Source organism: Acipenser ruthenus, chromosome 24, assembly GCF_902713425.1.
Source record: "Acipenser ruthenus chromosome 24, fAciRut3.2 maternal haplotype, whole genome shotgun sequence".
In the NCBI taxonomy this organism is placed as follows: Eukaryota; Metazoa; Chordata; class Actinopteri; order Acipenseriformes; family Acipenseridae; genus Acipenser; species Acipenser ruthenus.
Genome location: NC_081212.1, coordinates 6,358,951 through 6,374,492, shown reverse-complemented (window position 1 = coordinate 6,374,492; position 15,542 = coordinate 6,358,951). Strand labels below are relative to the sequence as shown.

General features: G+C 39.1%; 1 protein-coding gene across 1 annotated transcript in view; it reads right to left on the bottom strand.

Moving 5' to 3' along the window:
• The window catches only part of LOC117429186 (calcium/calmodulin-dependent protein kinase kinase 1-like), a 62,184-nt gene extending 59,491 nt beyond the window's left edge, over positions 1-2,693 (bottom strand). The window contains exon 1 of the mRNA XM_058998226.1: positions 2,344-2,693. The gene's annotated coding sequence lies outside the window, so the exon portion shown is untranslated. The remainder of the gene's footprint in view (positions 1-2,343) is intronic.
• Positions 2,694-15,542: the final 12,849 nt, after the last annotated feature.

The window sequence follows — 15,542 nt, the reverse complement described above, 5'->3', positions numbered from 1 at the left end:
CCTGCAGTCAGACTCTCATGGTATCCCTGCAGTCAGACTCTCATGGTATCCCTGCAGTCAGACTCTCATGGTATCCCTGCAGTCAGACTCTCATGGTGTCCCTGCAGTCAGACTCTCATGGTGTCCCTGCAGTCAGACAGTAGGACTGACAGCAAAAGGTACAGCTACTGCTACTGTGCTAATAATAATAATATCACCACATTATCTCTCTGTTCTCTGGCACTAACGTTTTTAAAAAGGAAATGGTAAACGTGTGTGCGTGTTTTGTTTTTTTTGACTGTCATAACTTCTGAAGTTGCAAAATAACCCATCCTGGGTGAAGTGGCTCCACACATCCTGTATGTGTGGTTTAAACTGTGACGCATATCCGTATTACTTGGTTAAAATGACACATCGGGGCTCAACAGATTTTAAAATGTGTCTATTGACAAAGAAAAAAATACAAAATAGATATTCCATCATTGTGGATTTATGGATTAAAAAGATATTAATGTTCAATCATTTAGAAAGGGTTACATAACGTCACAGAGGGGTCAATTACTTATAGAGATCCTACAGATTCATAAATCCACCAGAAATGTAATTTAAGTTATAGCAAAAAAACAAACTGTATTAAACATGAGGAGATATGGATCTGCTGAAAACCGAATGGCCATCTAAATACCATGATGATAACACTGTCCATTATTATTATTATGGTTCACCAATAAGCTTCAGTTAAAGACATAGTAAAAAGATCGCTGTAGGCTGTAAATTAACACATGGGGGGTTCAGCAACACTGGCAATAGGGGGTTGAGTGGAAAAACTGGGCCCAATGTTTGTTTAAATAATACTGGAGATAAAAATGGCTATTCCTCAAGGATTACCGACTCTCGTTCCTTCAGGGAAGTTGAGGGTGCAAATCTGCAGCAATAAAAGGGCCCGTCGTATTAGGCTGTTCCTCCTAAACAACATTCGTTTGTGCTCTGTTGAAGATCCTACCACAGCTGTCCTACTGTACCTATCGCGGCTTTTAAACAGAGAGGCAAATGTTCATTTGAGAATACAGGTAGGGGATTCCATTTGCATAACGAATTACCAAGCACTTTTGCAACAGCCCGTTTACATAACGCAAGTGTGTGCTGCATATGGTAGGCGTTTCTAGTGGTTTTTTCTCCCTCATTCCCTGTACAATTTAAAGAATCGTTTTAAAAATAGCACTAGATAGCCAGGAGGTAAAAACTCGTGTGAATTCAGCGAGTAGGTGAACGTCTCCCACTGCAGCCAGTACTCCTTGTCATTATTATTGCCCAGTTGCAGTAAATCACACCAGTACCGCTGCATCCAAAAGCGCCAACTGTAACAGCGCAAACCTCCGCTGAAGATCAGCGTTATTGTTCTGCCTCGCCTGCATCCGTTTTGGAGGGTACACCTTCGATCACAGAATATATTCCTGTGAATCCCATAGCACAGGAATGGAAAATTGCAAGTCCTTCGGTATATCAAAACTGCTGATGAAATCATGAATGCGACATTACGTTAACATCACTTACTGGAAACCCCAATATAATGCTTATCAAGATGTTGCTGTAACAGTCAATTAACGAAACACCGCAAATATCGTAAATGTGAACACAGCACGGTGGTTCACTAGTATAGGAGCCTGTTCTGATGCAAGACTAATGCCCAAATCACTGTTAAATTAACCATTTTCTCATATTCTGACCATCAGCTGCACGGCTGTCCTTCAGTATAACTGGAATAGTGTACGGGGAGGATTATATAACTGTCGCCTATAACTGTTTAAAAAGAACACACAAACAACTCACCGACAGCGTGTTTAAACACTATGCAGAAATGAAAGCAACTCTGTAACCGCTACATCAAAACAACACCACAATTATTTTTGGCATTAAACAAAAAGAGAATTAAAATATAACATGTACATGCCGTTTTGAACCGCAGTTTCCCATTGCATGCAGTCAGTTCAACAGCATTGCTGTACATTTGGCACTTGTATAATAAATCCAGTTTGTTATTCTCCAAAGGAAACAGCTACAGTAATTATTTGTTTCTGGTTTTTTTTAAGCATAAATAAGTACCATTATACCATAAAAATAGTGTTTACCTCTTATTAAAGCCTCATTTAACGTACTACAAAGCACAGGTGTAATCCGCACCGGTGTATAGAAAGCCGTTTGGCTGTCACTATTGCAAAAGAACAGACACACACAGAATCGTTTTTTTTTTTTGTTGTTTTTTTTTAGCGCTAAGTAAAAATCAATGCACGATGTAGTTGATGCATTAAAAAACTGCAACTGTTTTATCCAACTGCAACACCACCGGTAAAAGTCACCACTCACCTGTATGCAGTTAGTGCTGCAGTGAGATGTCTCTGCTCTCCGCGCGTGCGCTCAGTCAGTCTCCCTCTCTGGTGTAAATACAGTATCTCACTCAACTACTGTACTTCCAAATACATTCTGCTCACATTCGCCTGACGCAACTTCAAACCAATAAAGCTAATTCTCTCTCAATTCCAGCTCCTGGGTCCATCCACCCGCCGGCTCAGTTTGGCTGATCCCGAGTTTAATATGTTTTTAATACAGTAAGCCACATTCAGAAAGTCTTCAGCTATCGATTCCCATTGTATACTTTCAGTTTCCTTTTGCTGATGTTTAATACATCTAAACAAATAGCACCCTTGTAACGAGTGTGAGACGATACAGCCCATGCCCTGTAATCAGTCATGCTTCAAAAGCGCGTAGGGATACCAAAGCGGAACTGTCACAACATGTATAACGACACTTGGGTCCTAAACTCCGTCCATTATTTCAGTATTTTACAATAGTACAGTACGATTTATGCTCTATAAAGATTCCTAACCTGGATACAGTTATTGCTTTTGTTTTTCAATTACAGTAAGTTAACTTCACATTTTCTATCTACATATTTTTTGAAAGAAAATAAAAACACGTACAGAAAAACATACCCACCTTCACGATTCTGAACAAACCCCCTTAATATCCCTTTAAAAAGGACTGAGAAACGTGGTGACAATACGCTTGACTTTATCAAAAGTTAAGAAAATACCCTGACAATAAACATTAAGTACTGATAAAAACAAATATGCCAGTTTTGTGTTCTGCTGTGTGTGTGTGTGTGTGGGGGGGGGGGGGGGGGGGGGGGGGGGGTTGAGTAAATAAATGCATAAATAATGTATTGATATTCAATATGGACAGTTAAACAGGTGCAGTGCGTCTACTGGAAAGTTGTTTTTTTTGTATTATTGTACTTGTGTATAACTTGACTTACAACAAAATAATTGAATTGGGGTGGGGTATTTGCATGTGATTGAACTGGCAACCTCTCACTCCAGATACACTGTATGTTGGCCATTACATCCTCTAGTAACCTTTTACATATGTGCCACACTTCCACCACACAGCTAATTAATGGTTGTATAATTACATTTCATTAGTGTGAGAAATATTCAGTGCACTTCAACCTTAGCATGTGTCTTGAACAGAGAGGAAATTGCATAAGAAGCCTGACTCCTGCAATCTAGTGCTGTTATCTGAAAATGCATCTCGACTTCACTGTAGGTCACCGCAGTAATTTAATACCTTGTAAACAATGTGGCAGTACTTACAGTGGAGTTGGCTATCAAAGCCTTTTTAATCCAAAGAGTAAATTACTAAATTCAAAATGGAATAATACAACCTTTCAAGTTACAAAATGAAAACAATCCAACAATGTCTTTCACAGCAATTTAGTATTACTGTCTGGGAAGCTGCTCCTCTCGATGGAGTTAGCTTCTGCGTTCACTGTGTCTGCTCCCACTAGTACTAGGCTGTTATAGTTTGTATAGTTGTTTTCTATAGATCTTCCTTTCTCAGTCTCTTGTGCTCTCTCTTTCCAAGTCGACAGACACACTCCCTAAAAATATAAAAGTACACTTCTTTTTTACTTTACCGATATCCTAAGCATCAAGAATCCAGTCGCTTATTCACCAGTCACAAACACACACTACAAGCGAGTGGATTCAACCGTACCATTTCTTTGTATTTCTGTTGAAAGCCCAAATCTATTGGTCACGTGTGTTGCTGGTAATTCCCAGGCAGGCTACAATTAGCTGTCCTGCATGCAGTATACACACAATTGAACACTGAGACACTGGAACCAATGAAGTACAAGAAGCTTGATCACATGCAAACACGAGCTGTGCAGTGAAATTGCTATGCATATTCTTTACACATTCAATTTAAATATCATGGATAATTCATACGTTTTTAATGCGTATAACACCCAGTACCCAGCTTATCTAGAGTGCTGCATAAGGGTATCAATGATGGAATCCTAGGTCATCCAGGATAAACTAAAAGCACAAAATGCTCAGGTTTAACTGACAGTCCTTTATTAAACTGATGCTGATCTGAATTGACCTCACTGATGTTTAACCCACAGGCCTGTATTGTGCAAACAGTGCAACCTCAGTTGACCCATACAAAGCATGCACAGTTTAATGGACCATGTCATCATTTTAAATAATGATTTTCAGTTTTACAATGTAAAAAAAGAAGTGTTCAACTATTAGTGGCAGCGGAACAGAAACAAGCTTGTTGGTACAGTATATTAATCTTCACTTAGCTCCAGTTCTCTTCACTAAATCATCTGTACACCAGAAATCCTTTTCTTAATGTTCATATGCTATACATTGTTATTTACTCAGGACAGCTGAATATTGAGCTGTACAAATTACTCAGATTATATTTGTACTCAAACTGCTTGATGTGTTAACTTATTATACATCACAAAAAAAAGAGATTGTACTCAGGAGCGGCTATTAAACATAAAAGGTGTTTTGAGGATTTGTACATAGAATGAGATGTAATGGGATTTTGACAGATGTGTGATGGGATTGCATCCACTGCAAGAAAAACAATGGGTTGAACTTACCACCAGGCAAGACACTTGTTATATCAAATAAACGTACAGGTTAAATACAATGTTGTAGCGATACTTGTGTTAGGCCACTAGTGACCACTGAGACAAAAAAAAAAACACAGTTCAGCCGATAGGAATTTACTGTGCCAAGGAAATAAAAAAAAAAAAAGAGGCTTGCGCATTTACAGGCTGCATCGCAAAGCTGTCAAAAGTAATTTGCACTTTGTCAGAACACCACATTACAGGTTTCCTGGGGCCATTGCAAGTTGCTACTGAAAGTTTACTGTAAAGATAAACTGAAAAATGCCCAGCACAACACAGGATTTCACTATAGCAGCAGCTACAAAAAGACTAACCCTGCATCGACACAACATCATCAAGGGGGACACGGACGCACCAGGAAACCATGAAGAGCAAACTCAATTTCATATCAGGAATTATTTGGCAGTGTAACCCATGGAGCCAATATTTACACAAGTCTCTAACACATTACCCTGGAGTCACCAATATTGATACATAAAGCACCCTTATATATATTTCTCCATGCTTTATTTTAAATTGAATAAAATATTCCTTATAGTTATAATTAACTGATCACCGTAAAAATGAAAACACCTTTATAAACAGCATGTTATTTTTCAGTTACCTACTGTATGTTATGATTTTTTTTTTATTAAAATGATGCTACAATTAGTAAGAGGAACTTTTTTAAACTTCCACCTTGGAAAGCTAGTGTATTTTATATACAGGGTGATTAGAGAGTAAGTTTACCACGTCATTGACTTACTTTCTAATCACCCTGTACATATTCAGCTCTTCCTATTTCCATACATCACCAATAAAAAAAACCTTTGTTGCTTCTCCTATGTGGACCAGCATGACTTATCCTTCTACAGGGACAGACATTTACAGTGGACACATTTTCTGGAACGGTTCACTCCTCAATCCTCCTGGCAGCTGCCATTATCGACACCGGAGGCATCACCAGGTATCAAGAGCACAACTGACCGGCCATAGCAACCAGGCAGCTGTGGAGAGTCCCTGGACTCTGTGAGCACGTCTCTGAACTCACAGGCCAGTAGAGAGATAGCACAGTGTAGTAAAGCAGAACAAACACTTGAGCAGAACATGTACATCGACATTGGGAAAGTGCACAACTAATGGACCATGCACATGTAGTTTATAAACGATTCTCATCTTTGCACAATCAAAGCTGCTTAATATCATGCACTTAAATGTCCTGGACAAAACAGAGTCAACGGAGACCTGATGATATCCCTACAGCCGACTTTCATCCCACTTAATATCTCTTTGGGAAATACAAATATCAGATTGGGATTTACAGATCAGGTACCATAATGAAGTTTAAAGTATTGTAATGTTCTGGCACAGTGCTCCATTTCTGATGGCAACATTCCATCTTAATTAGCACGGAATGACCACCTTGAAGTGGCCCTGCTGCTCTCCTAGAACAGCACCTTCACGTTATTGGAAGAGACTCGGATTGATTCAGCCCCAGGGAAATTCAGTGTGTGAAATTAAAAACCATCAAAAAGCAATCCTGTGTAAAATAAAAATAATAAATAAATCAAATAATGCAAGCCTATATGCTGAAGTAGGACAAACAAAATAAAAAATAAAAAACCTGTCATAAAAGTGTCACTAGGTCGCTGACCCACTAGGAGCTGTCCGGACAGCACTGGTTTGACTTGATAATCCTGTTTATAGTCAAGACCGTTCTTTAAGTATTTCTGGATTACTCTTCAAGGCTGGACATTTGCAGGCTGATCTCCAGAAAGACCCACAGTCATCACTTTTGTAACTCTGTTTCGTGAAACAAAACAACATATTACTGTACACATAGTAAGAGATCTTGTCGTTTATCATGCTACTAGAACCCCCAAGCTTACTATAGTCAGTTTGGTGTACATTATTTCTTGTATAATACTCAAACTACAATTTGTGTTGAACTGCAGAGTTTGACAGTCTTATTATTTTTCAGGTTTATCACTGCTAGTAGATTTCAGCTCACCCTACAAATAAGACATTTATTTGTTTGAAGTCAGCTTTTCATTACAAATTCGTGGTAAGGAAAAAAAATCTATACCTGTACTATAAATATCACTTTGAACACTTGTTCTTATATACTTACAATAAACAAAAAAGGAACATATAAAGCTGTAATTTCATCTCTGGGTTCCATTGATCCAGCACTCTCGTGGTTTATATGTCATAAGAAACCCTTGATGGAATTACATCCTTATGTACATTGTGCATCGTTTCTTGTAGTGTTACTGATGCTCAAGAATTTTCACGCTGCAGAACTCTTTTACAATGTCATAGTGTGAACCAGGTCCTGCTTTATACTTGAAGTAAGGTTTTGCTAATGCTGATTTGATTACACAGTATAGTTATCAAGTCATTACAGCTGTCAAAAGGGGATCATGCTACCTGAAGAGCATTACAACATGTTAAATGTGTTATGGCCTTTTAATAAAGAAATGGGATACATTGTAATGAAATCCTCTATGTCTGACTGGGTGGATGATGGAGGGAGGGGGAATGGTTTGGAAACAACAGCAACTAATGGGGAAAGAGCAGCCAAAAGGTCAAAGCAAGTTCTCGGAGCCCAAAGGAAAGCAAACATCTGCATCAATTTGTTTCCCGTTTCTCACCCATGGGGCTTTCTTACTTTTTCAGGTTTCAAGATGCCTTGTATTACAGACTTCCAATTTTTACCCGTAAACAATCTCCTGCACTTTTAAGACCTTTGATCGGTCGTTATCCCCATGTTTGATAGTAGAGGCACTACAATGTCAATGGTTTGATACAAAGGGGTAATAGTACGGGTATCACAAAGGAGGCTACGACAGCATGATATTGGTAGAATGCTACTACATTTCTGGTACTAATGGGGCCATAATATTGTAACCCAACACACATTATTACCACACCAGCAGCAGACCACTGTGCATTCGGGTGTCTTGCTGTCGTCTGTCCGTGGTATCTATAACAGCATCTAAATAAGCAGGACAGGATGTGTATTGTGGCATATCACCACCTCTCGGGAGAAGCCTAGTGTCTTCAGCCAACCTTAGAAGTGCAATATCCCACACCGACACACACCCTGCCATGCCATTATAGCAATTATACAACAGCTATGAGGTCATTTGAAAACAACCAATAAAAATAGGTTTAATGAGAACAGATCTGAGACATCACATAGCCCATTCAAACGATTAGAAGGACGATCCTTGCCGTTGTATAATGGCGTTTTTCTAACTTTTTTTTTTTTGTACAAACACTAAAAACATCCAAGTGCAGTGTGTGTGTATCCCTTTATGTACACTTCTGTTATTTGAATTGCAACAGCTCCAACTGTGACGGGCTTCAAACTGTTCTCTGATTTGAACAGCTAGCTCAAGCCTCCTGAGGTTTTATAACAGTGAAGCACAAAAAATGGATTTGATACAGGGAATGAACCACATCAATTAATTTAGAGATGCAGTCATCCTTACCTAAGGTTGTGCTGCAATTATTGCTCAGCTTCTATTTTGTTCTACAAGAACACAATTTCACTGAATATACTGCTTAGAGCCTAGCGAATCTCATACAGCTGAACCATGCTAGCTTCTTACTGACTACATGGTTTCACTGGGGGGGAAGGATTGGTTTTATTTAAAGGTCTTGATCCACTGCATATGTATTACAGTAGCTTCAAATTATTACTATAACCTTTTTATGATGTTTGCAATCATTAGGAGTGGTTGCAGTTGTACAAATACTGTGCTTTTACGGGAGTTCTGGACTTGCTCTTCAGTCCTACTTGCCTGCCATAGCCATATGCGACGCAGGATAGATCTGCCAGTGCCAGCACCATCTAGTGCACAGCTATGTATTGCCAGCAATATTAAAAGGGAACTTGATCCACAGTAGGTGATCACTAGATGGCGCTGGTTCTTACTAGAGATCTAGCCTGGTTTACAGATATCTATGGCTAAGGTAAGAACACCTTAACCAACCCCCATAATGCAATGTGAATGAGAAAAGCGACTTCATTTACTAGATTTTGTTTCTTGTACAGAACATCAAATGAAGAACCACTTGATTGACTACATTATAAAAATGTATAAGGCAGTTCAAATAAAATGTAAATATTTTAATATTTTTTTTCTTCAGAATGTCAGCTTCTTATCTTCCATGCATTTTTTTTAAATGCATTAGCTGTTGGTATGTCAGGTATGTTAACTGTCAGGTTGTGTAATATTGCCCGTTTTCATTTTTGCTTCCTGAGCTGTAACACAGCTTGCAGATGACACTCACAGATGTGCATCTGTCAACACTTATAAACTGACAAGCATATTTATATATATATATATATGAAACAAAACAGAGGTACCCTCAATTTTAGGAGTTGAAACAATGTATGATTTATTAAAAAACTGAACAACTGCTACTGGAGGACAGGGGAAAGCTAAATTGTTTATCACAATATCTCTAGAGCAGATAAACATGATCCTGTATACCCTCCAGTGTAGCTCATTGCAGTATCTCTAGTTAAAATTTCAATTATAGAATCTCAATTCAAGAATAGAAGCGCAGCCGCAGAAGAGTGTTCTTCCCCTTCACTTGGAACACAAACAGGGTTCTCTGATCTTCTTAATGGAGACGACCTGCAGACTGAAGGCTTTTCCTGATCGTTATCATAGAAGGTTTGTGCACGACGTTGCACAATCTTTTCAATAATTCACTTTCAACGGCACAAGTTGGGAGCAAAACATCTGTTACATTTGATGGGGGAGTCAAATTCAAAATGAACCAGAACACGTTTTAAATGAATCCTGACAGGGCTTCAGCCTTGAGATCGAGGCTCCAGAGATGTGAAGAAGAGCTTACAAGGTTTCTGCTCAGTTGTTATCACATGCTGGGAAGCACTTCCAATTGGGAGTTCCTTTGACTTGGGGGATCTGCAACACAGACTCAGAGCTTCTAGACAAATAGTTCATCATTATATGAAAATTTAATCCTATTATGCATCAGGACCAAGAATTGTGATCCCTATTGTATCGCGACCTGCATATCGAATACATATCACCCCTATGACTAACATACTTGTGACTTCAGCCCCATTCAAACCTAAAGGCAGGCGAGTTATGTTATGGCGCTTCATCGCTTAGACCACAATTGTTCCATTTGAAAGACCCAGTGACTGGACAATAGCCAGTGTGTGGTTGCTAGGCAAGAGCCTGTGTCAAAACCACAACCTCATTGGGCCTCCAGAGAAAAAGACTCCTGTCACAGCATTTAAATGGACCATATAGGGGCTGCTTGGAAAATTCAATCTTATCTCTCATGCGGCCACTTAAAAGGTGCAAATGTTTTAAAAAACTGCTACTAGAATGAGAGAGTGGTGCGCAGATGTGTGTGTCCCTAATTGCATTTTAAAATATGTAAACATGTCATTTAGTGAGCCGTTTGATTACTGGAAAATATTGACCTGAAAAGGATGGAACACTGGAGAGATTACTCCCCAGAATAAATGTTTATGAATGGCACTGCTCAAGGCCTCTTCATACCCAGAGTCTGCTCAGTGTCATTAAATGCAGAACTGTCCATTTATCAGTTTTGGAGCTGAACAATTTGAAATGATTCTTTTTAAAAAGGGAAATGATACAGTCGAGCATAAAGTCAGCAAAAACAAAAAATAGAACCCATTAATCATACATTTTAAATCATTAATAAACGATCCTGAAATTACATATGTTCTCTATGAGTCACCGTAAAGTGGTGTAATAATAATACTTGAGTATGTACATTAACAACCGCATGAGAGCAAACATGAATAAATACAAGGGGACAGTAAAATTAAAACCAGGAAAAAAACGCATTTAATTACTATTAGTCTTTAAAACCACATAGCCAGCTTTTGAACCAGCTCTGGCAGACTTGAACAGGAACTTCAATCACGGTAGAAATGCAGTAATAATGCAATAATATTTGTAACGAGATTGTGAGAAGTTGTACGGTATGTTTTTTGGCAGACTGTGTTAGAACACTTCCCAGATGTCACTGAAGCAATCACGAGATCTGGGGAATTTCAAATCCTTCTACTTCAAAATCTCCATTAGTATTTTTTTTTTATTTTCAGATAATGCACCCCATTAAGTATCTAAATCAGAAATGCACACTCCTAGTTTCGTTTGTGCAAAGTGTACGTGTATACATGACTTATCTGTTCGATATCTTCTTGTGTGTTCTGGATGATTATATCTGGTTGTTTCCACTCTGGTTGATTCTTCAAGGTTGATTGTGAGGAGGTGTGGAAGCCTGTTAGCATTCCCCAGGCTTTAGTGCCATTCCTATGGGCTTCAGTGCAGCATAAACATAGAGAACCACAGGGTCCCTGAGCGACTCACCTGGTAAAAGCACTGCTGTGTGGTGTGCAGGGTGAGTCACACAGTCAGGGGAGCGCAGGTTCACAGACAGTCTTCGCTGTGGATTTGGGAGGGAGCGTCACATTGGCTCTGGCACTCCCGCAGGTTGGGGAGGCAAAACCGGCAGGGAGCGTTTCTCTTCATCGTGCTACAGTGGACCCTGCTAGCCAGGTGCCTAGGAAGCTCAAGCAGACACCTACTGGGCTAGCCTTTGTCCTCCAAAGACCTTTAGTCCTCCTGAGTGGTGTGGAGAACTGCTGCAGTGAGGGAACACATTCTAAATTGGGGAGAACATTGGGGGTAAAATAATTGGGCAATCTAAATCTAAAAACATACACAACACACTTAATAGGATTTTAAAACAGGTAAAAAATAAACTATTAGGAACTGCATATGATATAAAGTGTCCCTTTTAGCTGTATATTATTCCACGTTGTCATCTGCCACCAGGATTGGTTTAAAAGCGATCTGAAATCAGCCTTGCTCCTTCAGCGGCAGATCAAGATCAAATCGATATCAACTGGGACTGCAGGCTGGCAAAACTCAATCTTTCCAACACACCGATGATGCACTAAAGAGCGTCCAATGGAAAAGATCCAAGGTTTGCAATCTCAGACTGCAGGAAAAACAAAATACAACTAGAAGAATGTGAATACGTTATACTGGGAAATATTGGAGATTGATGAATTCGTTTAAAAATAATTTTACAAACACATGATAAATGCAGGTGCCCTTTGAAATGTGTGTCTGGTTGAGGATTGTATTCTAGATCACAGAAGGAACTGGTGGCAGCCCCAGTTTGAAACTGGAACGAGATTTATAGACTGGTTTCATGGTGCAGATGGAAACCTGGCATTACCTTTAGAATTGCAATCCTTTCAAAAAAGAACAATGCTTAAAAATATCAATTTTGAGCCAAATGCTTTAAACAATGTGCTTACATTTCTGTATTGCAGACCGTCATTGTGTACTCAATGAAAGACTTATGTATGTATTTATTTTTAAAGGTCATGCTAGCTTTGCCAGTCCCTTGTATTGGTTTGTGGGGCTGGAAACAGCGTGGGACACCCTTGTACATGTGCCTGCTGATTAGGCCTCTGAGAGTTGGGTTTGTTTGCTGTCGTCAAGGGAACGGTGTTGTCTCCAGGAGAATCATGTTCTCCCTCAGGATTCCAATGATTCATCCTGTATGAATCTACACAAGAGCGAAGACAAGGCGACACTGGAATCAGCAGCCATTAAACTGACTTTATCAGCATCTTCTTTACATCACCATAGGTTAGGCCAACACAGAAAACAAGAAAAATGTTATCACGAGGAGAATTGAACCTTTTAAAACTGCAGTCTGAATTTATTTTGGCTACAGTTGGTTGCTTTACAGGTAATCTGCAGATCGACAGATTTTCTTTCCTGGTGATGACAATGCAGTTAATTTTAGACAAACCACAAAACTAGGTGTAGACACTGTATTTCCTCTGCAAAAATTGTTTTAAATAAAAACAAATGCTGTATTTGAATATTCTTACTTTACTAAGTGTATGTGTTTAAAATCAGATTAAAAGGGGGATCCAATCGAAAAAGTGACTTTATATTAGTAAGCACCACTGCCATCTAGTGCACAGCAATATATTGCCAGCCAAAACAAATGGTCATTTGAAGCAGAGTGGTGAATAAATCCTGTAAATGGGGCAGGCTCTTCTAGAAAAGCCAGGTTGGCTGATCTAGCCTGTGTTACAGATCTTAACGGCAGGCAACGTGAACTGAAAAGCATTTACTGAACCCAAGTGAAAACACAGACCTCCCTTAATGTGAAGCAGTAAAACAGGAAGGATGGTGCGTTACGAGCTGGGCCCTGTGCACAGCTGTACCCAGTTGGAGTCTCTCCCAGGGGCTTCTGAAAAGCTTAATTGGTTTTGACTTGTTTTCCCAATGGGAGCTCAGGGGTCAGAGTAACCAGGCAGCCCAAGGCAGCTGGAGAGAAAGGCACTGGGAATAGCTGTGGAGAGTCTCTCTAGAGTATTCCACACCAGCACTGGGAGGGTTTCAATATTATCAACCACCTGTACCTTAACATATATACAACAAAACGAAGCACAGAACGATTGCAAACATCAAGAAAAGGCAAAGGGCATTACAAACTAAGAACATTTCATTTGAAGCAACACACTCTTTAAATTAGATTTATTTTTATACTGTACTGGAGCGTTTCATTGAAAGGATTTCAGCCCAGCTTAATATGGGAAAGTGGTAATCCAGCTGAAAATGCACTGTACAAGCAAATGGGACTTTGCTGTAATTCTTTGCTGTAATTCTCTTCAGTTTCTGGAAAGTTGTCTAACTACTCCCTTGAGGAAGAATGAATTCACGCTGCTGTAGTTCTTGGAGAAACATTACTTTAGAGCAGATGGCAAAGACATTTTGTACTATCGGCAACAGCAATGTTCGCTTGAGGATGAGAAGCAAGGAGTTTTTATTAAAAAAAAAAATCTAATTTCAAATTCTGGTACTACTTTAAAAAGGGCACTTAGAATATTATTGAATTACAAAATGAATAATAGATATAGTCCTCAGAAGATGTCATCATGAACTAAAGTGTTTACAATTTAGAAAAGATTTTCTCCTAACTGCAATCATGTGACCTGTCAGAGGTACCATTAAGATAAACAAGACATGGTGAAATTAGACCAGATCTGACTAATTGCAATAGAAAAGAACAGACTGCTTTTGACAAATGGTTTTGCTGGAGGAAATTGTACCCGATTTAATATGTATTAATAAGATTTCTACTGCTTTTCTTTTATGCAGTTATTATGATAACATTGCTTCCAAATCTGAAAACTAATTTGACATTTACTATACAAGATTGCAATGCCCTTACAGGCATTCACACCCTCTCTAAATAACCAACTCATGCAGTTTGCAAAACACATATCAGGCACTACATGAGAATTAATACACTTCAATATACTCATACAAGATTTCTATAACAATACAATACCTGTCTTGACAGCCATCATTGGAGAACCCCATTCTTGGAGGTCAAATAAAGAATAAGTTCCCCATACAGTAATTATCGTTAGCAAATGGATAACATTAGGGCTGCACTTGTGGGACGTCACTCATTTTTAAGTGTGGTAGATTATCTATTAAGGGACACCAAGATATGTAGCAAGCAAGATAAAACAGGCATCAAATGTCCCACACCCAAGCACCACAAACCAGCAGAGGAGGCTGAATACTTTAGTTGATGAATTGTAGAAGAAATGTATTGTAGCTGATGAAATACTTACCTGTGGGGGGCTACATAAGCAAATCTTAATTTTGGCTTTGAAAACCAGTCTAATAATAAATATTATTATTGCCACAAATTATTATCCTAGCTCCCCCTACTGGTGTTCCTTTGTAGGTACAAAGGAACACTTGCTGTGTTCCGTGATATGTATGCTACTTTCATTTTATGCTGGGCTTGCTATAACTAAGCTGCATCCTAATGTCTCAGTCTTCATTACAATGCTATTTCATACCTCAGTGGGTGCCAGCCTGTCTGACGTTGCTATCAGTTTCTCCAGACACTTTTGCTTACCTTAAAAAGGATCAATATATCTATTCCCACTGACATGCCATCTTTCTAGTCAGTGAAGCATGCATTTGACTAAGCTACTGCACTGTCTTCAGAACAGAAACGTGTAGGCAGGCTGGTCGTGACAAAGGGGGCTGTTATGACAAAACAAATCCCTGTGGATCTTTTATTATTTATTACCTCACTCTCTCCTTACCTGTTTATGTTTGCACAACTATCGTCAATATTTGAATAATTGCAATAAGAACCACTCAAAGCAACATAAAGTAAGTGAACCATCACTTGTGTTTCTTATACGCCTTTAAGGATTCTAAAGGCTGTGGATGCAATAAATAGTATTCAGGTTCTTGCTCTGACTAGTGAATCTCATTAGTCTATCAGCCACTGCTGGTATGGGGATGTTAGGGAACAGCAAGTGGACACTGCCGTCAGGGAACTGCATCCTGACATGGACTATAAGAGACACAGTTTAAAGCCTGGATTCCTGGTAGAACCCATTTAATTTCACTTCAAAGGGGATTGCTCTTAAAGGAGATTGCTCTTAAAGGGTACATAAAGACCTTTTTTAATTGTGTTACATGTTCCTATGTGTTGCTCACATATG